The sequence below is a fragment of the Micropterus dolomieu genome, linkage group LG13, assembly GCF_021292245.1.
Source record: "Micropterus dolomieu isolate WLL.071019.BEF.003 ecotype Adirondacks linkage group LG13, ASM2129224v1, whole genome shotgun sequence".
Lineage (NCBI taxonomy): Eukaryota > Metazoa > Chordata > Actinopteri > Centrarchiformes > Centrarchidae > Micropterus > Micropterus dolomieu.
The window spans coordinates 21,635,566-21,656,031 of NC_060162.1; the positions used below are offsets into that span (position 1 = coordinate 21,635,566).

The following is a 20,466-nucleotide window of genomic DNA, read 5'->3' on the forward strand; positions in this document are numbered from 1 at the left end:
GTTTACACAATTGTACTCATTCCACATGAGAGATTAAATTTTTTTTTAGAGGATGCAGCTCATATTGAAAAAGGTGATGTTGAAAACATCCACACAGCAATTAAGATTTAGCAATATTTGAATCAAAATCTGATGACAATTAAGTTGATTTGAGTACAGTATTTTGCAAGCCACTGTCAATCAAATCTGATCAAACCACACCCACACAGTTCTGATGATGCTGATTATTAGTTTTTGAGTCTTAAATGTTAAAGGGATAGTTTGGGTTTTTTTAAGTGGGGCTGTATGAGCTATTTATCCATAGTCAATGCATTACCTGCAGTAGATGGCGGTCTTCACGTCCCCAGTTTGGAGAAGCAGATTTGAACTGGCATGGAAGCCACAAACAATGTGCTGCTGTGGACAGGGTCTGCAAAACGTACTTTTTAGCCATTTCCTTTGGAACAAATTTTATTTCAAATAACTTCCGTATTCTTAGGCAGAAGCTCAACTTGGTTGCACGCTGTATAACAACCAGCAGGTAGACATTTGTGGCTTTTAGTGAAATGTCGCAACTATTGGACATATCACCAAATGTTCATTCCCCGACTTTTCCTTTAGAGCCACCGAATACCTACAGAACTAATGTGATTCTCCTCTGTTGTACTTTCTGTTTTCTACTAAATGCTTTTTGCAAGAATTATGATTAGCAAAAGCTAGTGAATATGGTAAACAATCATGATGTTAGCGTTGTCATTGTGAGCATGTTAGCATACATGTGTTACTAGTATCTAGGTATAGTCACAACACAAAGTACAGTCTCAGAGTGCTGCTAGCATGGCTACAGACTCTTTGTCTTGTTTTGCACTGGACAAGTATGTGGACGCCAAAAATATGATTTTATGCTTAAGCATTGATATTTCATTTATTTGAAACTAAGTAGGCTTTGATTATCTTATTTTTCCCCCAGTGCAGATTTAGGAAATATTAATTTTAAACATTTAACATTGTCTGGTTGGAACGAAACAGTAACACACAATATATCAAAATTAAATACCTTAAAGAATACATTATAAACACGTAAGGACTTCTTTGGGAGCTCAAATTAGCCAGCCTACTTAGACAGCAACATCTCTCTTTATTTCCATGTAATAGAGTTGTAGCATGAGATATTTTACTTATTAACATACCCAGTGATTTGGGGAGGCAGCTGTATGTAATTGTGGAGGATGTGCGGAAGAAAGTAATTAGATCATTGAGACGCTGTGTTTTGCCTGCAGCTGTCTGTTTTTCATCAGTTTTTCTAAATGGGTTTGTCATATCCCTCCTTCTTAGTCCATATAGTCCAATTAAATTTTTTTTGTTTATGATCATTCACTGAGCGTTGAATGATGATCTGTTTAATATGCACTGGGTGTCCCAATAGATTCTACACAATGCCCATGGGGTGCTTTTGGAAAACAGCTATGATTTCAAGCAATGGCGTATCTGTCTGTGTTTTTCTTGCTTTAAAGGTGCAATTTGTAAGATCTGGCCAGAATTTTAGTTTAAAACATTCAAAAAATGAACTAACGTGATCAACAGAATGTGAAGAAGTAACCATGTTGACGTCACGCCAAAGACATCTGTGGATTTTGTTGCAGAGACTACTGAAGTTAGCACGCTAACCTGCTAGCCCAAACCTGTCCTGTCTTCTTGTGCCTCGGGAGACGAGAGTGAGTGACTGTAGCGTCCAGTCTGCCCAACATGACAGGACGAAGAAGTAGAGCTGCTCCCGAGGGCCTGTCAAGTTGAGTGCGGTGGAGTGAAGATAGGTCTGGCGATGCGAGGATAAAAAGCTGGAAGTAATTTACAGTTAGTGTCACAGAAACACAAACATGGCAAAGAAAAGAACGAACTGTTAAGTAACACCTTTAGTGCAACTGCTGACAACGCAAACCGTACCGAGAAACATTCCAAATGGCGTCAATATATGGTTTTGATGCGGCTGTTTTCTTGCTACTACGGTCCTGCTAAAACTGAGCTAAGCAAGCTATAACGTAAACTATAGGCCGACGCCACAAATCAAGAGTTCACCATATTGTAACCACTTGACATTACTGTTATGAGATGAGGCAAGATTGGAAGTTTGGAAAGTTCGCTATACATTTTTGAGGACAATGCAAGGTTTTTTAAGCATGTCTAATTGTACACCATCTTAAATCTTTCACAGTACTGCCCACGAATTGTTTGGAGTATGTAGCCAGGAATGACACGTTGTACCCCTTAAAACAACAATCCATGAGACACCATCCCCCACCAGCACGCTCCAAAAATGTGTGTTGACTCAAGTAGATGACTTGTGGTTACTTTGTCTATCCTCTTTGTTTTTGTAGCTGACATCCAGACTGCTGAACACATCCTGTCTGTTGTGTTCTTCCCCCATCAAGGGGTCCTATCAAATATTAAAATTGTGCTAAAATGCTCTGTTGGGCTGCTGCCATGGAAATATGGACTGTCATTTGTAAACATTATCTTCTTTTGATTTCTAAGATCTGGATCACAAAAGCGGCAGGGAGGTGGTTCTTTTATGCACAGCTAATGGCTTTTCCTTTCATTACTGCCTTCCTCGGAGTGCACAGAAATGAACCTCCGTATATTCAGAGATGAAGAAACCTCTCTGAAGACTCCCCATTCTTTGTTGAAATTGGGAGGCTGAACCTAACTCTGCCCGTTGTCTCTGGTGGTTGTTTCTGTTTCTGTCACCTCATGTCTAATTAATTAACCCTGCCAGGTCCTTTCAGAGCCCTCTGCAGCAGAAGCAGGTTACCTTGGTAGCGACTGCTCACACTACATCTCTACGCATGCTGGTGTGAGCAGAGAGTACTCCTGGTGATGGTGGAGTAGATAAACATCTCTTCTTTACTGAGGTATTTATGGTCATTCCAAGCTTTATATTTCTGCTAACTCTTCATGTACAGATGATGTTTTTAATAAGTAAATGTATTCACAATGGTTTAATGTAGATCTTATCTCAGTTTCAATGCAGTGATAGGGTGCACATCGTTTTCACAAATAAAAAAATCCTATAGATCAGTCCTTTAATGCCGTGTCCACTGTTTCCACTTACAGCTGCCGTCCCTGCTCTTACAACCAATTTGTGATAAAATTGCATCAACAAGCTTTTGATTTTGCATAACTTTGGGCAAAGTGAAAAGTATACAGCCTTCAAATGTAGGTCATCGATACAAATCCAGGCTAAATTAGATTTAGGCCATGAAAGGAGGATGACTAAGCACAAATGTTTATCAACCAGGGCTTCTGGGGTAAGAAAAACCCCTATGACGAAAACAAAAGTTGGGAATGTGTTGTGAAAAACACAGAATCTGTTTATTCTGTGAACATGTTATTTTAAAGGCCCTTCTAGGGGTGGATATGGAATTTATCAGTAGCTATAAATGATGTGACACATTGCATTGGATAATTATTGCAATAATTGAAATTCTCTACGCATACTGTATCTGCCCCTATCAAATTAACGTTAAATTAAATGAAAATGAAACGACAAAGCACAACATTTCAATATCAAATCACACTGCGTAGTGCAATGCATGATATTAAAGCAAGACATGAACGATTATCAATCCTCAGATACCGTTATTCAGCCTTTATGCCTTAGGACAGAGACAAAAGCTTGCTCTGCTCCTGAATCTGCTGGGATAATGTATACCTCTTTTCTGCATAGATTGATAATCGCTGCCAGAAAATGAAGTTCATTTCATAGCAAATACTTAGACAAATGTAATATGGATCCATAAAATCTCCCTCTGATTTATTATTGTCTGTCAGCTTTCTGGTACAATTTGGAGACATGGCTCTGTGGAGCTGCTTTTTATTGACAAATATTGGCTCCAGAGTATAAAGGAGTTTAAATCACTAAATTAAGTTTCTGTTAAGGAGTACAATATTGTTATTAGGAGCTGGCACACACAGGAGCAAACTGTGTTTTTATAGCACTCTTATCTTCTCTCTAACAATTTATGTCACAAGTCTGGCACCTTGGTAAATCTACTGTTTCAAGTGCTCACATTTTGAAAGTATGTAGCTCTCTGTTCTCTGTGGGAGATAAATGAGGTAAATCTTTTTGCTGTGCTCGCAGGAGTTATAGCCTGTCCCTATTACTCCATCCAGGCCATAAATAGGCAGAAACCTGTGACACATTTAATTAAATTCAAAAGCTCAAGCTGTCAGACATTATGTTTGGCCCTCTCTTTTTTTGATCCTAATGGATGCTTGTGGTCCATAATGCCTCGGTGCCAGATCCACTGTGTCAGCACTGGGGATTGATGCTGAATAATGGGGCTTTGTCAGATCTGGTAATAAATCTGCATTGTCAGGCGGAGACGTCAAATTGTCTGTAGAAGAGAAAACATCTCTAAATCATTAATCAACCTTGAGGATTGAGGAAATGGCCGTGTACACACTTTAGAGAACGATATAAAATTGTATAACACGTGACGGCCAACAATGCGAACAATGCTCAGTCTATCAGAGCAAATCCTTCGATTGACAAGGAGAAGGAAACAGGGTTTGGTCTTATTGGGTCTTGATTTAACAGCATCAGATTGCAGGTAGCATCTGGATAAACTCACACTTACTGTGCTTAGTCAGGAGGTAAACCACATGTCGCTGAATGAGCTCCGCAGTGTGACAAAGCGCAGCTGTGCTCTGGAGGAGTCAGTGTTCTTCATCTCTGCTTTGTCATACTGTTCTACAATGATGGACAGGCAGACTAGAGATTAGCATTTGGCAACAGTCTATCGGATTTCAGCATGAGGCTGGAAATCCAATTATCACTTCATTTTATCATCTCATGCAGGGGTTTCTGAGTGTGGGATAAGCTACTCCAAGTAGAGACATTAGGGGTAAAGGGTGCAAGCATACAATTTAAAGCTACAATATGCAGTCATTTTTGCATTTAAAAAGCAATGAAGAAATAATTTGGAACTTAAGCTTTTGTAATTGGATGTATTTCTGAGTGAAACAAGTGTGTGAGCAGCATGATGTAGACATCTCTGGATAACCATAACAAGCAGGAGCTGGATGGCACCCTCTACTTAACAGAGTCATTGTAAACACGGCCCATTCTTTGTTACTTTTTCTATGTTGGACAGCTATTGGACGTTTAGCCACCAATTGTACTTAGAGCTTTTTTAAGGTTTTGGAGATGACATAAAATAAAAAAATGGAATAACCAAAGCTGTTTGAGTTTGTGCACTGCTGGGCTTTGAGGGTTGACTGCCACAGACTCACATTTGATTGGATACGTTGTATGTCTACACCCCCAGTGCAGGACGAATTAGCATAAATATTACTAAAACAATTGCACAGGAAGACAAATATTTATTTAATATATACATATGCCTTTAAAGCTGTATTAACTGATTTTATCGGCAATTGGGGCAGCAGAATCAAGCTGTAAACAGTTAACATGTCCAGCATTCATTCATTTGTTTCTGGTCACTTGACGGATGTAAATCCAATGTTAACTCTCTTTTAGCTCTTTTGAACTTGATGCTGGACATGTAGTGTACAGTCAGTACAGACTTAACAGCTGCCTGCTAAGTCTAGAAACACAGTTGGTGAGAGCAGTGACAGTGAACCAAACCAGCTAAGTTGAAAGATGCTATAAAGCTCTGCAGAGTTGAGGGCAGTCAGTTCTTTACTACGAGCAACTCTTTAAATGTACAAGTTATCATACTATCCATTTAAAATATTTATTATGACTGCTTTAAGGCTATAGGGCACAGTGCAGAGAGAAGCAGAACAAAACTAAATGGGTCGGAGATAAGGCCAATTTTTAAATCTAGTTCAACATCCCCATTGCCTCTATTTATTACGACTTTCTGGCTTTGCTGTCTGTTTCTTCAACACATCTGGTGGCGCAATAGAGACTGCTATTTCAGATTTATAGTTTGATGCCATATATTATTGTGGTGTCCTAACCTGACCTGATTTGACTCAAAAAGTGAAGAAGTCCCTGCTGGAATGTTTTAATGACATCCTCTGTGCAAAAACATGACTGCCCAAAAGAAATGGTTGTTTGTGCAGCTGTCACCTCCTTCTTGTAGCTAATATTAATGTTGCCAATTTATGGGAATGCAATCAGACTGATTATCAAAAATCACCCTTTTAGTTTTTCCATTTTCAGCATAGAGATATGTAGTATAATGCATTAGAAAAATATAAAAATAAATTAAAGAGGCCATAATATATACTGTATATAAGATTGCACATGTTGAATACAGACATTTTTTTACCTGGAACCAGGAGGTGTATGATCTTCACAACATCCTCCCCCTCAGAGATTTGAGTACCTGCGCCAACGCAGATTGCTCATGTTTATAAGCTGTTTACCTTGAAATGGCTTGTGTTTTTTTTTTCTGCTTGCAAATGATACATGCTACACAATTCATAAACACAACATTTTCAAATAATTTCAGAATGTAATTCCCAAGTTAAAGCCCAAGTTCTTTGTTACATTTACCAATATATGAAACATCTGGGAAGTTAAATCAATATAAACACAAATTTTGATGACAAAGTGTGAAGGCAGGCTTGACTTGCAGTTATTCTCCTGAGAGACAAAGCTGTGTAAGACGAGTTGTTGTCTGACTGACTGATTTTGAAAATCTTAAACTCACACTCTCAAACTTTGGAACAGAAAATTGGCTGAATTGAAGTGGATCTAAATCGGTTGCAAGACAGATCAGTTGCCTGGCAACAGTGTTGGCATTAGCAACAACAGGTTTTTCCTGCCTACAGCCTTTAAAGCTCAGGGAGACTACACATGACAACCATATCTATGTGACATGGATTTCTGAATGAAAAGTAAATATTCCTTAGTAGGCTATGAAGTTAATGATAAAAGTAGGCCAAAAGTTATAAAACATGAAAAAGAGCAATTTTCTAAACAGAGCAAAATAAGTGAACATCCATAGCCTTCACTCTGGCTGATGCTAAACCCCTGCAGTCAAGATCTTTCTGTAAAATGTTGAATAAATGTGTAGATAATGTTTTGCATTTACAGCTGTTACTGCCTTTGGGCCTCTATATCTTTGACTTTCTTTGTTGTTCAATTACGTGAGCTGAGAAATTAAAGAGATAATGTCATGGTCTATATCTCGCTCTCATTCCCTTTGTTATCCTGCCGCTTCCCTCTCCCCTGTGTTTTCCTGTGAATTTTCCCTGTGTGTGTCTCTCTGACTTTGCTTGTGTGTATGTCTGTCTGGGTGTGGCTTTCCACTTCGGCTCCACTTTTGCCAACTTCTACCATAGCTATAGTGAGAATGACTGTATTGCCTGGGATGGAGGTAACCCAGTCACAAAATCAAGGGCTATACAAGACAACGGTCAACTTGGAACTGGCAGAGGACGGAGTACACCAGCAATGAGTGATTTCACTTGAGTAAAAATCTGGCATCTGGCACAAACACACAGTCTTGAGGTCCATTGCCAGGATCTGGTTGTGACTGCTGGGCCTCCCTCACTGCAGACTCAATCCCCCAGGTAATGGCAGCAACAACACACAAAGATTAAAAACATGCTGATGAGAGAGACCCTGCTGTAGTTGCTCACTTCTCCAAAGCTTTTCAGACTGTGGCTGTCCCGAAACTCCCCAAACTGATCACCTGGTTCGTCATGTCTTCCACCATCATTTCATCCCTCTGGACATCGTCTCCATCCGGGATCCACAGTTCATCTGGTATGGAACGCTGTCTGTCAAATGTCTCTAAGCTGTGTTCAGGTTTCAATCCACAGACTAATGCTCAAACCAAAGGGTAACACTGGCTTGATGGGTTGGTTGAAATTGCTCTCTCAACCGTCAATTTCTGATTTTTTGATGTTTCCAGTTTTAAGTGGAGAACCCTGTAAAAGATAAACAAGCACTTGATAGCTACATGCACGCCTTAGAAAAAAAGTCATGCTGGGTAGCTGTGTCATGAAAGACATATAGGAACAAATAAAGAAAAAGCATTGCAGCGTAAGGCTAGTTACACCTAGTATTATAGGTATGTCAGTAAGTACAATAAGTGATAATGTGAGATCAGACTTTCTAATATAGGCTAGATACTGTTTGGTTGTTTAGCTTCCTTACTTGGATAAGCCACTAGGTTCAATTTATGCTTCATTGTTTGCATTTTAACTGTATGTTTTATACAGTTGGACCATTTAGGATGAGGATTAAAAGCCTCTTTTGGCAAATGTTACAATTTCTGAGGTCACATGTTTGGCAAGGATTGCAGGGGTGTAAACTTTACCAAGTCAAAACTAAGAGCAGGACAGGACCGCTACCATTAGCTTATTTTCTGTTGCCCTTCTAAACTGCCCTTCTAAACAGTAAGGAAGTAGTGGATGTGCTAGTGAACAGTTTCTTTTACATAACCAGTAACCCCATACAATGTTAGATAATGAAATGCTCTTGGGCCCAGGAATTAACACAGGGTTACTTTGTAGTAACTTAATGCTAGTGATCTGCTTATGCTAATAGTTTCAGCTCACGTCAGATAGACACCACGTTTAATCCATTCCTTTAGCGTTTGGGTTTCTGTTTTTTGACACCCTCTTTCAACACTTTGCAAGACTAATAAAACACTTGATGACAACGATCTGTGGATATTAATGCGAACACATGCAATGGTTGGATGTGATCAATGCATGCTCCTGTGTTTTTATTCATTAAGTGAACAATCATCTGAACAATGATTCAGAATCACGTGAAAAAAGATTGAAGTGCTTGCCTTCTTTATTCTCTTTAAGTGTCCAACCAAAAGGAATAAAATGGTGTTTGTCCCTTCAGTGTTCAATAACATATTCAGCCTCTTTCATGTGAACGCACATGGTCCAAGAGGAGGTGTGAGCACTGAGCAACACATTATGTAGAAAATCTTGTTCTGGTACAATCACAAGAGCATAGGGTCAGGGACAGGTGTAAAGACTATTGCAGCTTCCTGAATGCAGCAAGACACCGGTAATGCTGTGAAGAAATACAAACACGGAGAGTATACATGCTCTTTGTACATAGTAGTAATTCATGAATAAATAACGAGAAAACAGAATGAAACAGCATTTCAGCAGTGTTTGGAATGAAACTTGAGAATAGTGCATACAAATCTATAGGATGAGATCTTGTGCATACAGAAAGAAACCTGAGAATAGTGAATGAAACATGACCTACGCTGAATGATGAATTAATGATTATAAAGCTGGGGGAAAAAAAGTGCATCTTGACTTGGCAGTTATGCTTAAAATATATTATATAAGTATTATACTCTTTTGAGACTTTCCAGGACCATCACCTGTTTTAAATGTCTTAATATATATATATGTTAATTAAGATTTTACTAATTTTATCCCATAAAATGATTTAATCCAAAATAAGCCAAAATTGGAGCACAGCGCAGCTCTGTCCTGGCGGACTTGTTACCTCCTCATCTTCCTTTTGTAACAGTACTTAGGATTTTATGTGAATTAGTAAATCCTGTGCAATCATTGATACCACTCTCATATTTGTAAATATGAAGTTACAGCGAATAGGTGGTTAGCTTAATTTAGCACAAAGAACGGAAGCTGTCCAAAGGTAACAAATCCACCTAGAAGCACCTCTAAAGCTTACTAATCATTAACCTTAAAGGGACCATGTGTAGTTTACAGTGGCCTATTCACAGTTTTCAGTCACGTGACATGCGCGGTGACCTGGAGGGCAAAACAACAGACCAAGATAGCGGCTCACACCGAACTAACTCGTAGAGACGCCGCAAAAGCCATTAAATTTTATTTGAATCACCTGTCAATTCAAGAAAAAGATAGATATGGACACAAACTGCAAGTGTTAGGAACTTGCGATCCATATACAGCACCTGCTGCCGTATTTCTGCCATTAAAAACTGCCTGGTCCCTGCAAACGCTCGACTGTGGTAACGTGTACATACCTTGTAGGGAATCCCTAACCTAATACAGCTCAGACTTGTCTCCTCGTCAATTAGTGCATCCGAAAGCACAACAACCATGCAGCATTTTGGCAACGCAAAAGTAACAAACTCAAAGTAACAGTGTATCATTTGCTTCCTGGTTGGCAGGCAGCGGAAAATAATTATTAATATATTATTAATAATTTACTCCAAACTTAACTTGTACTTGCGAAGATGTGTAGATATTGTTCAGCGTGCTATTTATAGACAGTCCCATGATATCACATTGCTTGAATTGACCAATCAGGTGCCATCCGGTCTACTGTTCTCATTCAGGACAGTCCTTCAGGGCTGAAAAGGCAGTGATTGCAGAGATCCAAAATCCAACTCAAAATCCATGGGAATGCTATTACTGAAAGTACGCAGTTGGACTGTGAATGGACTGTTAACAGTGACTGACTGCTCCACTGAGACAAATACTACTATTCTGAAAGAGAAACTGTGGCCATATTCACTTTCCCAGCTTTAAAATACGTTCCAAGCCTGGCTTTGCCTCTGCCACTTGTCTTCATTTAGTCCATTTCTGTAAAAAAAAATGTTTTAATCATGAGCTTATTTGCCCTTTTCTCTCCTCTTAAAGACTCATTTACCCTCAAAGTGCGAGATGTTTTTGACTTTAATACTGCAGACAAAAATAGATAAATATACGGCATGAAAAACACATTCAGATCATCAGAAAATGTAAAAAGAGTTTCACTGAAACATTTCATTTATAATATTTCAATGTTTCTTTTAATGTCACTCTCATCGAATAAGAAGTCTGTAGCAGCCTAAAAAAATCTAGCCAACATAGGAAAAAAATACATATGCTATTTTTGTTGTAAAGCATGGAGGTGACTGCGGGCGGAAAAGTGTCGAAGGCAGGTAGGTGAGGGGTCAGGTTTCTCCTACCAAAGCTGGCCATTTCTTCCTCTTCCCTCCTGCTGAGAAAAGAGGCCAAGCACCTCAAAACCAATGGGTCAGTGTGCACTTAATGTCTTCATTAATAATGCATGGCTTTCCATTTTAACCAGCAGGCTATGGAAAAACACAGTGGGACACTGGATACATAAGGTTGTTCATACATCAACCATGTATGTCCTCCTGTGGACAGGCACTGGAGAGCCTGCCTTTTAGACTGCTGCAATCATACTGACTCAGCTTTTACCTTTGTGAACTGTCACACTACATATACATGTATTTTATCAATGCTTGGATTTTTATAGCTTATGGGCATGTAGCAACACATTTATGCTGTAATGCGCTGTATGTATGGATGTCCTGTGGGAATGATTGTATTAAAAAATGCTGACATACAGATAGATGTTAGGTTTTACCTTTCTCCTTGTAGAGGATTATTTATTATTTTTGCACGAACATGTTAATATATGTATATCAGTTTCATGTGTGACTGATTCTGGAAGGAACCTCACATGTTATTTAGCGTACCAAGCAGAGGTTATTATATTATATTTTCCCCACTCATTCATTCTGCTAAAACTGAGATATATCTGTAGCTATTCTGTTGGTCTTCTGTTAATGAAAGAAAAAAACATTTCTATTTTCTTTGTTGGACCAAAAAACAATATTTTGGGCAAAATGAACCCCTCCCTGTATGTCAATAGAACTGACATAAAATATCATTTGGGTGTGAAATTCACTTGCATTTTTTTAATTACATAATAGGAGGATAATATTCAATATATTAGATATTTCCTGGTGCTTAAGGAGAACAACACAAGTAGTTATCAAAACTCATATATGGCAAAGTTTAAAATCATCTTTTATAAGATTCCCTCACCTCAGTATCATTGCAGTACATTTAATCTGTCTTGTGCTGATGCAGCTCTACATGCATATAATGTGCACGTCACATACACTCACCGGCCACTTTATTAGGTACACCTGTTCGATTGCTTGTCAACACAGATAGCTAATCAGACAATCACATGGCAGCATTTAGGCAACCTGGGCCCCGATTCAGAAAGTGGGATTAGTAGAAATTCTGAGTATGTTAAGCCTGAGATGAGAGAAACTCTTCTCCGTTTCACAGAGCGAGATCAGATGATCCCTAGATCAGTAACTGCGGCCCAGCCGTCTCCCGTGCTGCTGATTACCCTGCCAATCGTATCCAGGTAGATAAATAAATCAGTCTGTGTGTTTCTGTGGTTTGTCACGATGTTCTGACTACAAAGGTCAAGTTGTTATTTTTGCGGTGAAAAAAGTCCATATTTTCTTGGTTAAGGTACTGTGACGGCCCCCTCTGCTGGGTTCATACTGCTATTCATATGCTTTCTGTCTCCAGGGCTGCAGACCTGATTGGCAGGGTAATCAGCAGCATGGGACACACCTGGGCCCGGTGTGCCCCATGCATATAAGCCAAAGCAGCAGTCAGTCTTGTTTGGACCTCTTCATCTCAAGGCTTGATATGTTGTGTTTGGTTTCTTGTCTTTGTTTTTACAGCACAACATCCATGCAGCACATGTTCACCCATCCACTCCCTGCACAATTGATTTTTCTTATTTTTCTTATCAATAAGTCAATTTGTTATTTAGTTTACCCATGTGTCTCCCGTTTTTGTTACAGTCTAAGAGCTGGGCTGTGACAGTACATACACATGTTCACTACTGTAAAATAGTATATTTATATAAAAGTATAAAAGTTGAGGTTTAGGCCTTTTTAATAATAAAAATCAAAAAGTCAACTACAGCCCATCTCTAATGTGATTGTAACGTTCCAGTACAGTCCTTCTCTTTAGCGCCCCCAGTGGACATTTGTTTCTCAAAACTGTGGCAAAATGTACCTGAGGTTACGTTTGTGGCGCTGCAAAAATGTAGGGGATTTAAGTGACTTTGAACGGGGTATGGTTGTTGTCGCTAAGCGGGACGGTCTGAGTATTTCAGAAACTGCTGATCTACTGGGATTTTCACACACAACCATCTCTAGGGTTTATAGAGAATGGTCCAGAACAAATAAAATATTCAGTGAGTGGCAGTTGTGTGGACGAAGGTCAGAGGAGAATGGGCACTTGGTTGTACCAACTGAGCATCGTTTAAACGCGACAGCCTACCTGAGAATTGTTGCTGACCATGTCCATCCCTTTATGACCACAATGTACCATCTTCTGATGGCTACTTCCAGCATGATAATGAACCATGTAACTAATCTCAAATCATCTCAAACTGGTTTCTTGAAAACGACAGTGCTGTACTCCAATGGCCTCCACAGTCGCCAGATCTCAATCCAACAGAGCACCTTTGGGATGTGGTGGAACGGGAGATGCGCATCATGGATGTGCAGCCGACAAATCTGCTGTAACTGTGATGCTGTCATGTCAATATGGACCAAAGTCTCTGGGATTCAAGCCTTCGAGTTGCACACCCATTCTCCAAATGATAATCCCCCATTACCTTAAAATGTTCGTGTGAAATAATTGGCTGCTGTGGAAGCATCTTTCCCAACGTCATTATTTTGGGAACTGCAGGGTGCTGGTGGTCCCGGCCAATCAAGACACTCCGGGTTCAAGACTGATAGCGCACGCGAGTTATTAACCTTAATGATCGTGACAAACTCACGGGACTCTCGGGAGGGGGGGGGAGTGGAGCTGCCAATACGACGGTTACATCCGTGATTTAGCCTATAACTTCAGCGGCCGTCTGCGAGCCTGCATGCGCCAAGGTCTCCTCCTGCCTCAGCTGCCAGCAAGCTGCGTGCCTCCTCAGATGCTGAGGGAGTAGCTCAGGAAGGAGGGCTGGGGGGAGGAGATACAAAAAAAAAAAAAAAAAAAAGGAAAACGATTTCAGCACCGGAGCTGTCCGCGGCACTTGGAGAAGTCTCTATTCCTGCCAAGGGTGAAGCTGCTTCCGACTGTAAATTTTCTCCGTGGGACTGTGAGGGGAAGGAATAAATAAACCGCCGTGCCATTCATCTGGACTGGCAGGTTAAAGGCGCACATACTTCATTCGAGCAAAGTCTTGCCATGCTGGACGGCCGGGCGTGAGACTGAAAGGATAAAGTCAGAACACCAGCCTTTACTCTTTAAGGTGAGTCCACATACAGCCTTCTTAGCTTACCGCCCTTCAAAATGTTATATAACAAAGTGAAAACCGATGGGCTATATTCATTTTTTTTTTGTTCATGTTGCAAACACGGGATGTGATGGGACTCCTGTAGGTGGATTTGCTGGGAAGCCTCATTACAGATTCTTGCATGGGAAGCCTATTTAGGTCAGCATCCACATGGGTGTGGATGGCAGCGGTTGTTATCAAGCTACAGGAGTTCACATTGGTATTCCCGGTGGCTTTGGCTGCTTTTGTGTCCCCTTCTTTTCATAACTGTGGGAAAAATCAACAGAAACTGGAATGAAAAGACAAGAAGTTCTCAGACTCTTGGTGTGTGTAGGTCATTGGGAGGATAACTGTTAAAGACCTAGCTACTGCCTTTTTCTCTGACCGTGTAAAATAAGTTGTATTAGTGAGATATTCTGCAACTAATGGCATGTCTGGATAATACCTCTCTGCAGCAGACATACTGGTTTGCTCCAGCTGCTCTGTCCACTTTTCTCAACACTGTCCCACAGGAGAGTGCTGCTGTACATTAAGCCCTCCATCAGTCTTTGTTTACAACCCCATGGTTTTTATCTTGTAGTCCATATGAGCCCACAAACAAGCCAGTGGTGGGCTTAATCTTTGAGTGAGTCCTGTTCCTCAGTCTGTGACAGATCCCTGCAGCCTGAGATGCTTCACTGCTGCCTGCTCTGTGGTTATTGTCACACTCTCTCAGAGCGTTTGGCTGGCACAGGCTCTCTGCCTGGCAGCGTCTGAATGCCAACGTGATGTCTCCAGTCTAACGATGCATTGAGATTTAAATTCCTCCTCCATACAGGCACTTTTTCCTTTTGGTCGGTTCACAAGCTGAATTTCAAACCCCCACATGCATTTGCTGAACCTCGAGCAAATGATGCTGTTTTGTGGAGAATGTTGTTGTGCTCCAGTACAAGTGCAGGGATGGGAGAAGAGGCAATGAAATGCCAGAGGGAGAGTTGCTGCTTTATGCACGTAGCAGTATGTTTCTTCTGCATCAGTGCAGACCAGGGGACAGCAAGAGAACCATACTTAAGCCCTTGCATTTGATTTATTTGGCTGTGTGTGTGTGTGTGTGTGTGTGTCCAAATGCACGTATGTCTGCATGTTTTAAATGACTGTTAATGATTCCACTCACTCGCTATTACAGGGATCTGGGTGAACTCGTTAGTGTAATTAGTTCCAGGTCTTTGCCTCCCTGGTCTGTGGGTGAGATCTTTAGCTAAAGGGGGATTCATTCCCATGAAAAGGCATGCTTTGTGGTGCTTCCATTCAAAAAATCCCCCCACCCCACCCCCATCTGAAACGAGGAATGAAAGGGCGGGCTGGTTGGGATTCTAATCAGCGCACAACAGTGATATCCAACAGCTTTGGGAAGGGACTCGTACAGTACACACAACATGCGAGTAAAGCCAGATACAGATTAGCTTCCTTGTCATACTATTCTAAAATGTATGAGAAAAATAACAGTGTGTCGGACAAATGTGGTCTTTTTATGACCTGTTGTCTAGTAGGGTAAAAAAAAAAAACCCTGAAAACTGCAGATTACGCATTAAAAGGCTGTTTTGTTAATCATGTAAACCCATCCAACCACAACTCAAGGAAGAAGAAAACTATTTCAGCTACTTGTGAAGAATTGGACACATTTCATTCTCGAAGACCATGAAAATACAACCCGAGAAGGGCAAAACACTCCTTGGTTGAAGTGCTAGCAACATAAACAACAAATTTGCCAAGATCCACTGATGTAATTGTTGTGCTGATAGGGATTATTGAAAATAATACCCTGGGATAAAGCAATCTTTTCACTTTTTGTCTTTGTTCTTGGTTAGGCTTTTTTGTCACATAAAAGAATAAAACATCAATTGCCAGTGGATTATGTGTTTTTTCAATCAATTTAAGTTTTCTCTGGAGAACATTTTTCATTTGCAAAGTTCAACTTTAAAGGTGAAGTTATTTTAAGTGCATTTTTGAAGGTGCCAGTCTGTCACGTTATCACAGTGACCTGGTGCAACATCTCAAAGCAATATCCTCTCAGGTCTTCTCAGTGGCACCTGGCCGGCTAAGTGTACCTACAGTATAATGACAACAGACCTGGTTATATAAACATTTCTAACTGAAAGAATAATACATTTCGGCTTAAGAATTGACATGATTGAGTGTTGACATTGATATTTTTCTTTGCAGCCTATTTTTTCGGTAGACTGATAAATGGCTGTTATATGAGCTCCTGTAGATCTCAATAACACCCCCATGGGGACACTTGGGCAGCAGAGGACTGAATACTAATATAGACCTTAAGGTGTCCCCATTGGCCTTTAATGTACTGCTGCTTACAGGAGAAAATGGATCCAATTCCAACTAAAGATTAATTTCCTGTTTAAGCACAATATACTCAGCTCTTGTCATCAGTCAATGTGACAAAAATAGATCCACCAATATGATTTGTTCTCGTCTGTTTAGGATGCATAACACTCAAAAAATGACTTCAGCTGGATTCAAGAATTACATAAACACAGTGATGATGGAATGCCAGTCCAGTGGGCTGGATGCCATTGTTGTTGGTAACTGATATAGTAGAAGTGTGCTTTGTCCGCCATGGTCTGGTAGTGTTTAATGAACGAGTGAAGTGAAGACAGACTAAAGGACTACTCACTCAGAGGAGCAGAAAAAATCACATGGATTGGAGGACCACTTTGGTGCCACCACCCTCAAAAATGATCAATATTTGATTAAACCAAGATGCTTTCATGAGCCTCATCGTCTGAGAGCTCGTCACACTCAATTGCTGACATGAATAAAGAGCCTCAATGCGTATTGAATTTTTTGACTCAAAAAAGTCAAGACACAAAAAAGTATATAAAATGTCAGAGAAAATAGGTAAACAAAATGAAGGATTCACTTCTCTGTTTACTCATCCAAAAACTGGTGTTTTCTCTTTGGAATATATATGAATACAGGAAAATCCTAGATGTTGTTGCATAACACAAGACATAAAAATGAGTGAATTGCTGTTACACTATACCTTATCGAGAGAATTTGGTCGCAGAGCAGCTTGATAGAATAACATTTTCTCAGCCATATATGTCAGGTTCTGCCCCAAGGAGTGGCCCTGTTTTCCTTTCCTTGGTCCAGATCTTTTTTTATCCAGGGGCATTTAAATCATTCAGAGGGGTCCGGGAAGGAGAGCAGAGCAGCAGAGGCAGCTGCTCCTGCAGGAGTCTAGTGAACGTCAAGCCTGAGGGAGTTTCATCCCATCCTCCTCAGCTTGTATTGCCCTCAATGTAATATGAAAGGTGAATTTGAGTGACTGCTGAGGCTTAGTGGGATCACTTTTTTAAATACATTTAGCACAACACATGTCTCATTTTTGAAGTTTTGGCCATTCTGAAAGGTATGATAACATTGTGCTCACCAAAGTAATTGCTGATATCTGGGAATGTGGCAAAATCACTATAACGAAGCGTGATGGAGCAGGAAACAAGAGCAGTCAGATGATGAAACCGGTTGTAAAGAAGCAGGTAGTTCAGCTACATTATCTAAACAACTTTATTTAGAGCTAAAACCATTCCTGGGAGAACACAAAATATCTGTAATATCCCCATATTTCACATGAAATCTGTGCATCAGTAATTACTTAAATTACTCATTACTGTGGTTACTCAACCCAGCTCTGTCAAAGATGTCTCAGCTCCAAATCCTTTACACCCACACATCACATATTCTGGATTTTACACATTAGAAAAAACAAAACAAGCTAGCTACAATTTTAGAGTATACTACTATGAACAACAAGCTTGACATTAGCCCCAAAGTTAGTCCTCACAGTGACTGAACACAACCAGATGATTAATGTGATTCCTGAAGGTTTACCAGTGGTCAACATGAGCAAGCTAGCTAAGAACCAATAAGATATAGAGCATAACTACTTTGAACTCAGTGGGAGATTAGCGCCCTTCCCACTTTTCCAGTCCTTACACCAAGCTAACATAGTTATCCAAGGAAGATTAAAATCAAGGGCAACTGGACTTGGTTGAACATACTCAAAGATCATTTCGTCCCTCATTCAAGAGACTTGTGAACTATGACCTGGATGACTGAGAACCGTCACAGACATCTAATGTAGGCTATGTAGCCTAACAGACTAGTCTTTTAACTCACTACAAACCAAACTGATCTCAACCAGACCCATAAAACAGCGCGGGTAAAACAGTATACAAGCAGAGCCCCAAATTATCGAAAATAACAGAGCATTACTGGGATTAGTCACTATAATGTATTTACTAAATCAAATCATAATCCCTTACACTACTCATCACTGAAACATTACTGTACTGTACCGTATCACTAAATATGGCGATTCTGCCCCTCTGTAAATTGTGATGGATGTTTGCAACGGACAGTTTGGATAATAATGTTACAGTTTGCCTTGATTGTGTCTTCCAAATAACTTTGGCTAACATGGGGATGTGTTTTAAACCTGTATTATTCTCTGCTCTGGTTTCTTGTCCCTGAGGCATATTTTTAGCATTGTCAGATTTCAGCAATTAACTTGGTGAGTACGATGTTATCATTATAGATCGGGATAATAGCCCAAACTACAAAAATAAGATTCAGGTTGGAATAAACAGTTTGATGGACTAAGAGTATTTAGTAGTCTTTGCTGTAGACACTCACTAAAATGCTGTCATGGATGGAAAACAAATACATCACCTATCTCTCATGTGAGCATGAAGTGCACGCAGGCGTTGAGCTGCACAAGTGTTGCTGTCAGTCAGACAGGAAAAGGGTTGAGCAGTCTGACAGGCTCGCGGTCAAAAGCTTTAGGATCTCAGACTTGTGAGGCAACCAAGTGGCAGGTTACTCAGTGCTATCTAATAAACCAAGGTATCAAAGCCAGGCACTGACCCATTTGTGTCAGAATCAACTTGTGCACAGAGAAAGAAAAAAAACACACAAGGCCCTTATTTAAAATTCATAAGTTAACCTGAAAATGACAAGGTCGTCTGTGCACTTGCAAATGTTGAGAGGTACATGCTTTTTTAGCATCCTGTCTTCATCTTCCCTCTGGCATTATAGACTATCCATTTAAATACATGTGTAAATTTCCATTTAAATCTATTTTTAAGAAATCAGTTGCGGCATAGTACTTATTAATAATGCGGGGAAAATAGGCTAGGAAAATAGTGATAAAATAGATTTTAACCTGAGTTATGAGTGCTTGACTTTCAAAGGATAATGAAGTTATATTTGTGCTATTTACTTCTGGCATTGATTTGAAAGAGTGTCCTTGGGGCTTGTAATAGCACTTAGTTTATTGTTATTGTGTCTTATTTTCTCCCTACTGTTTATGAAGCCTATTCACTTTGCTGGCCATTAAAGAACAATTTGTTTATTGTTGATGATCTCATTTGAAATGGCACGGTCCATTATCTGCACTGCACAGTATTCGAGGATCCAGCTGTGGTGGCATCATTTAACCGATATATCAACCACATCGTTGTTTTAAGAATTGTCTTCAAGCATGCAAAAGCTTTCCTCAGGTTTATGTAAAAGAGGCGACGCTTTACAAGCTGGTCCTCGCAGGCATCTCTGGCATCTAAAGACTGTCACTGTCCTGTCTAATGTCTGTGCCAGCGCTGCTCTGAGCTGGAATGAGAAGGTCACTTCAGCGGATAATTAAGTCCCTACAATAATCACTGTGCCATCCTGTTTTGTGATCACCATGCACATTGCCTGTATTTACAGTGCATGTATGAGCTACTTAGGAGCTTCTGTAAGAGCTTTTTAAAATATTCATGTGGTTTATACAAGGTTCAAGCTAGTGCTATCTTGACTTTTTAACCATGCTAGCTGCATGACCCTAGGAAGGTCAATCTGATGGTCGTCCTCACTTTGGTCCAGACAGGTGAAGTACTCAATGGCGTGCCATATAATGCTATGCAGACATTCATGGTTGAATCCTAATGACTTTGCTGATCCTCTGACTTTTCCTCTAGCACCACTGAGGTAGACATTTTTGGTGCATTTGGCAGATTATTGTTTAATCAGTGTGTTTGGAGATAGATACTTTCCAGAAAGAGATACTCCCTGAGATATGTACATTTGATTTCCGTTATTGTAAATTCTTCCCTTATTGTACATGGACATTATGATGAAACTCATTTTCATTTCCTCCTTTCCAATCGACCCCTGCATTACAATAAAGGAACAGAACCTTTCAGGCTGAGCTCATCTCTGCTAAAGACAACCTACTGAGCTGACCGTCATTCCTGCAGTTATGAGAACAGTCTAGCAAGTATTCCAATAATTCCACAGACCTGCATGTGTATTTTAATCATTGTAGATTCTCGTCATGCTGCTATGATTTCTTAGACTGCAGGAGGGCGTTGTTACTAGGAAGACTGACCTTTTTA

General features: G+C 40.1%; 1 protein-coding gene and 1 long non-coding RNA gene across 3 annotated transcripts in view; one reads left to right on the plus strand and one right to left on the minus strand.

Annotated features, from left to right (window-relative positions):
• Window positions 1-1,662: 1,662 nt before the first annotated feature.
• LOC123982176 lies at window positions 1,663-7,880 on the minus strand. Of its 2 annotated transcripts, none has more exons than XR_006827915.1 (3): window positions 6,279-7,880; window positions 4,617-4,729; window positions 1,663-1,817 (listed from the first exon to the last, which is right to left on the minus strand). It is a non-coding gene; the product is annotated as an uncharacterized LOC123982176 (long non-coding RNA). The 2 variants fall into 2 exon arrangements; XR_006827914.1 differs by lacking the exon at window positions 1,663-1,817 and adding an exon at window positions 3,662-4,373.
• Window positions 7,881-13,673: 5,793 nt separating this feature from the next.
• Window positions 13,674-20,466, plus strand: part of phf24 (PHD finger protein 24) — a 31,844-nt gene continuing 25,051 nt past the window's right edge. Inside the window, exon 1 of the mRNA XM_046067597.1 lies at window positions 13,674-14,011. The gene's annotated coding sequence lies outside the window, so the exon portion shown is untranslated. The remainder of the gene's footprint in view (window positions 14,012-20,466) is intronic.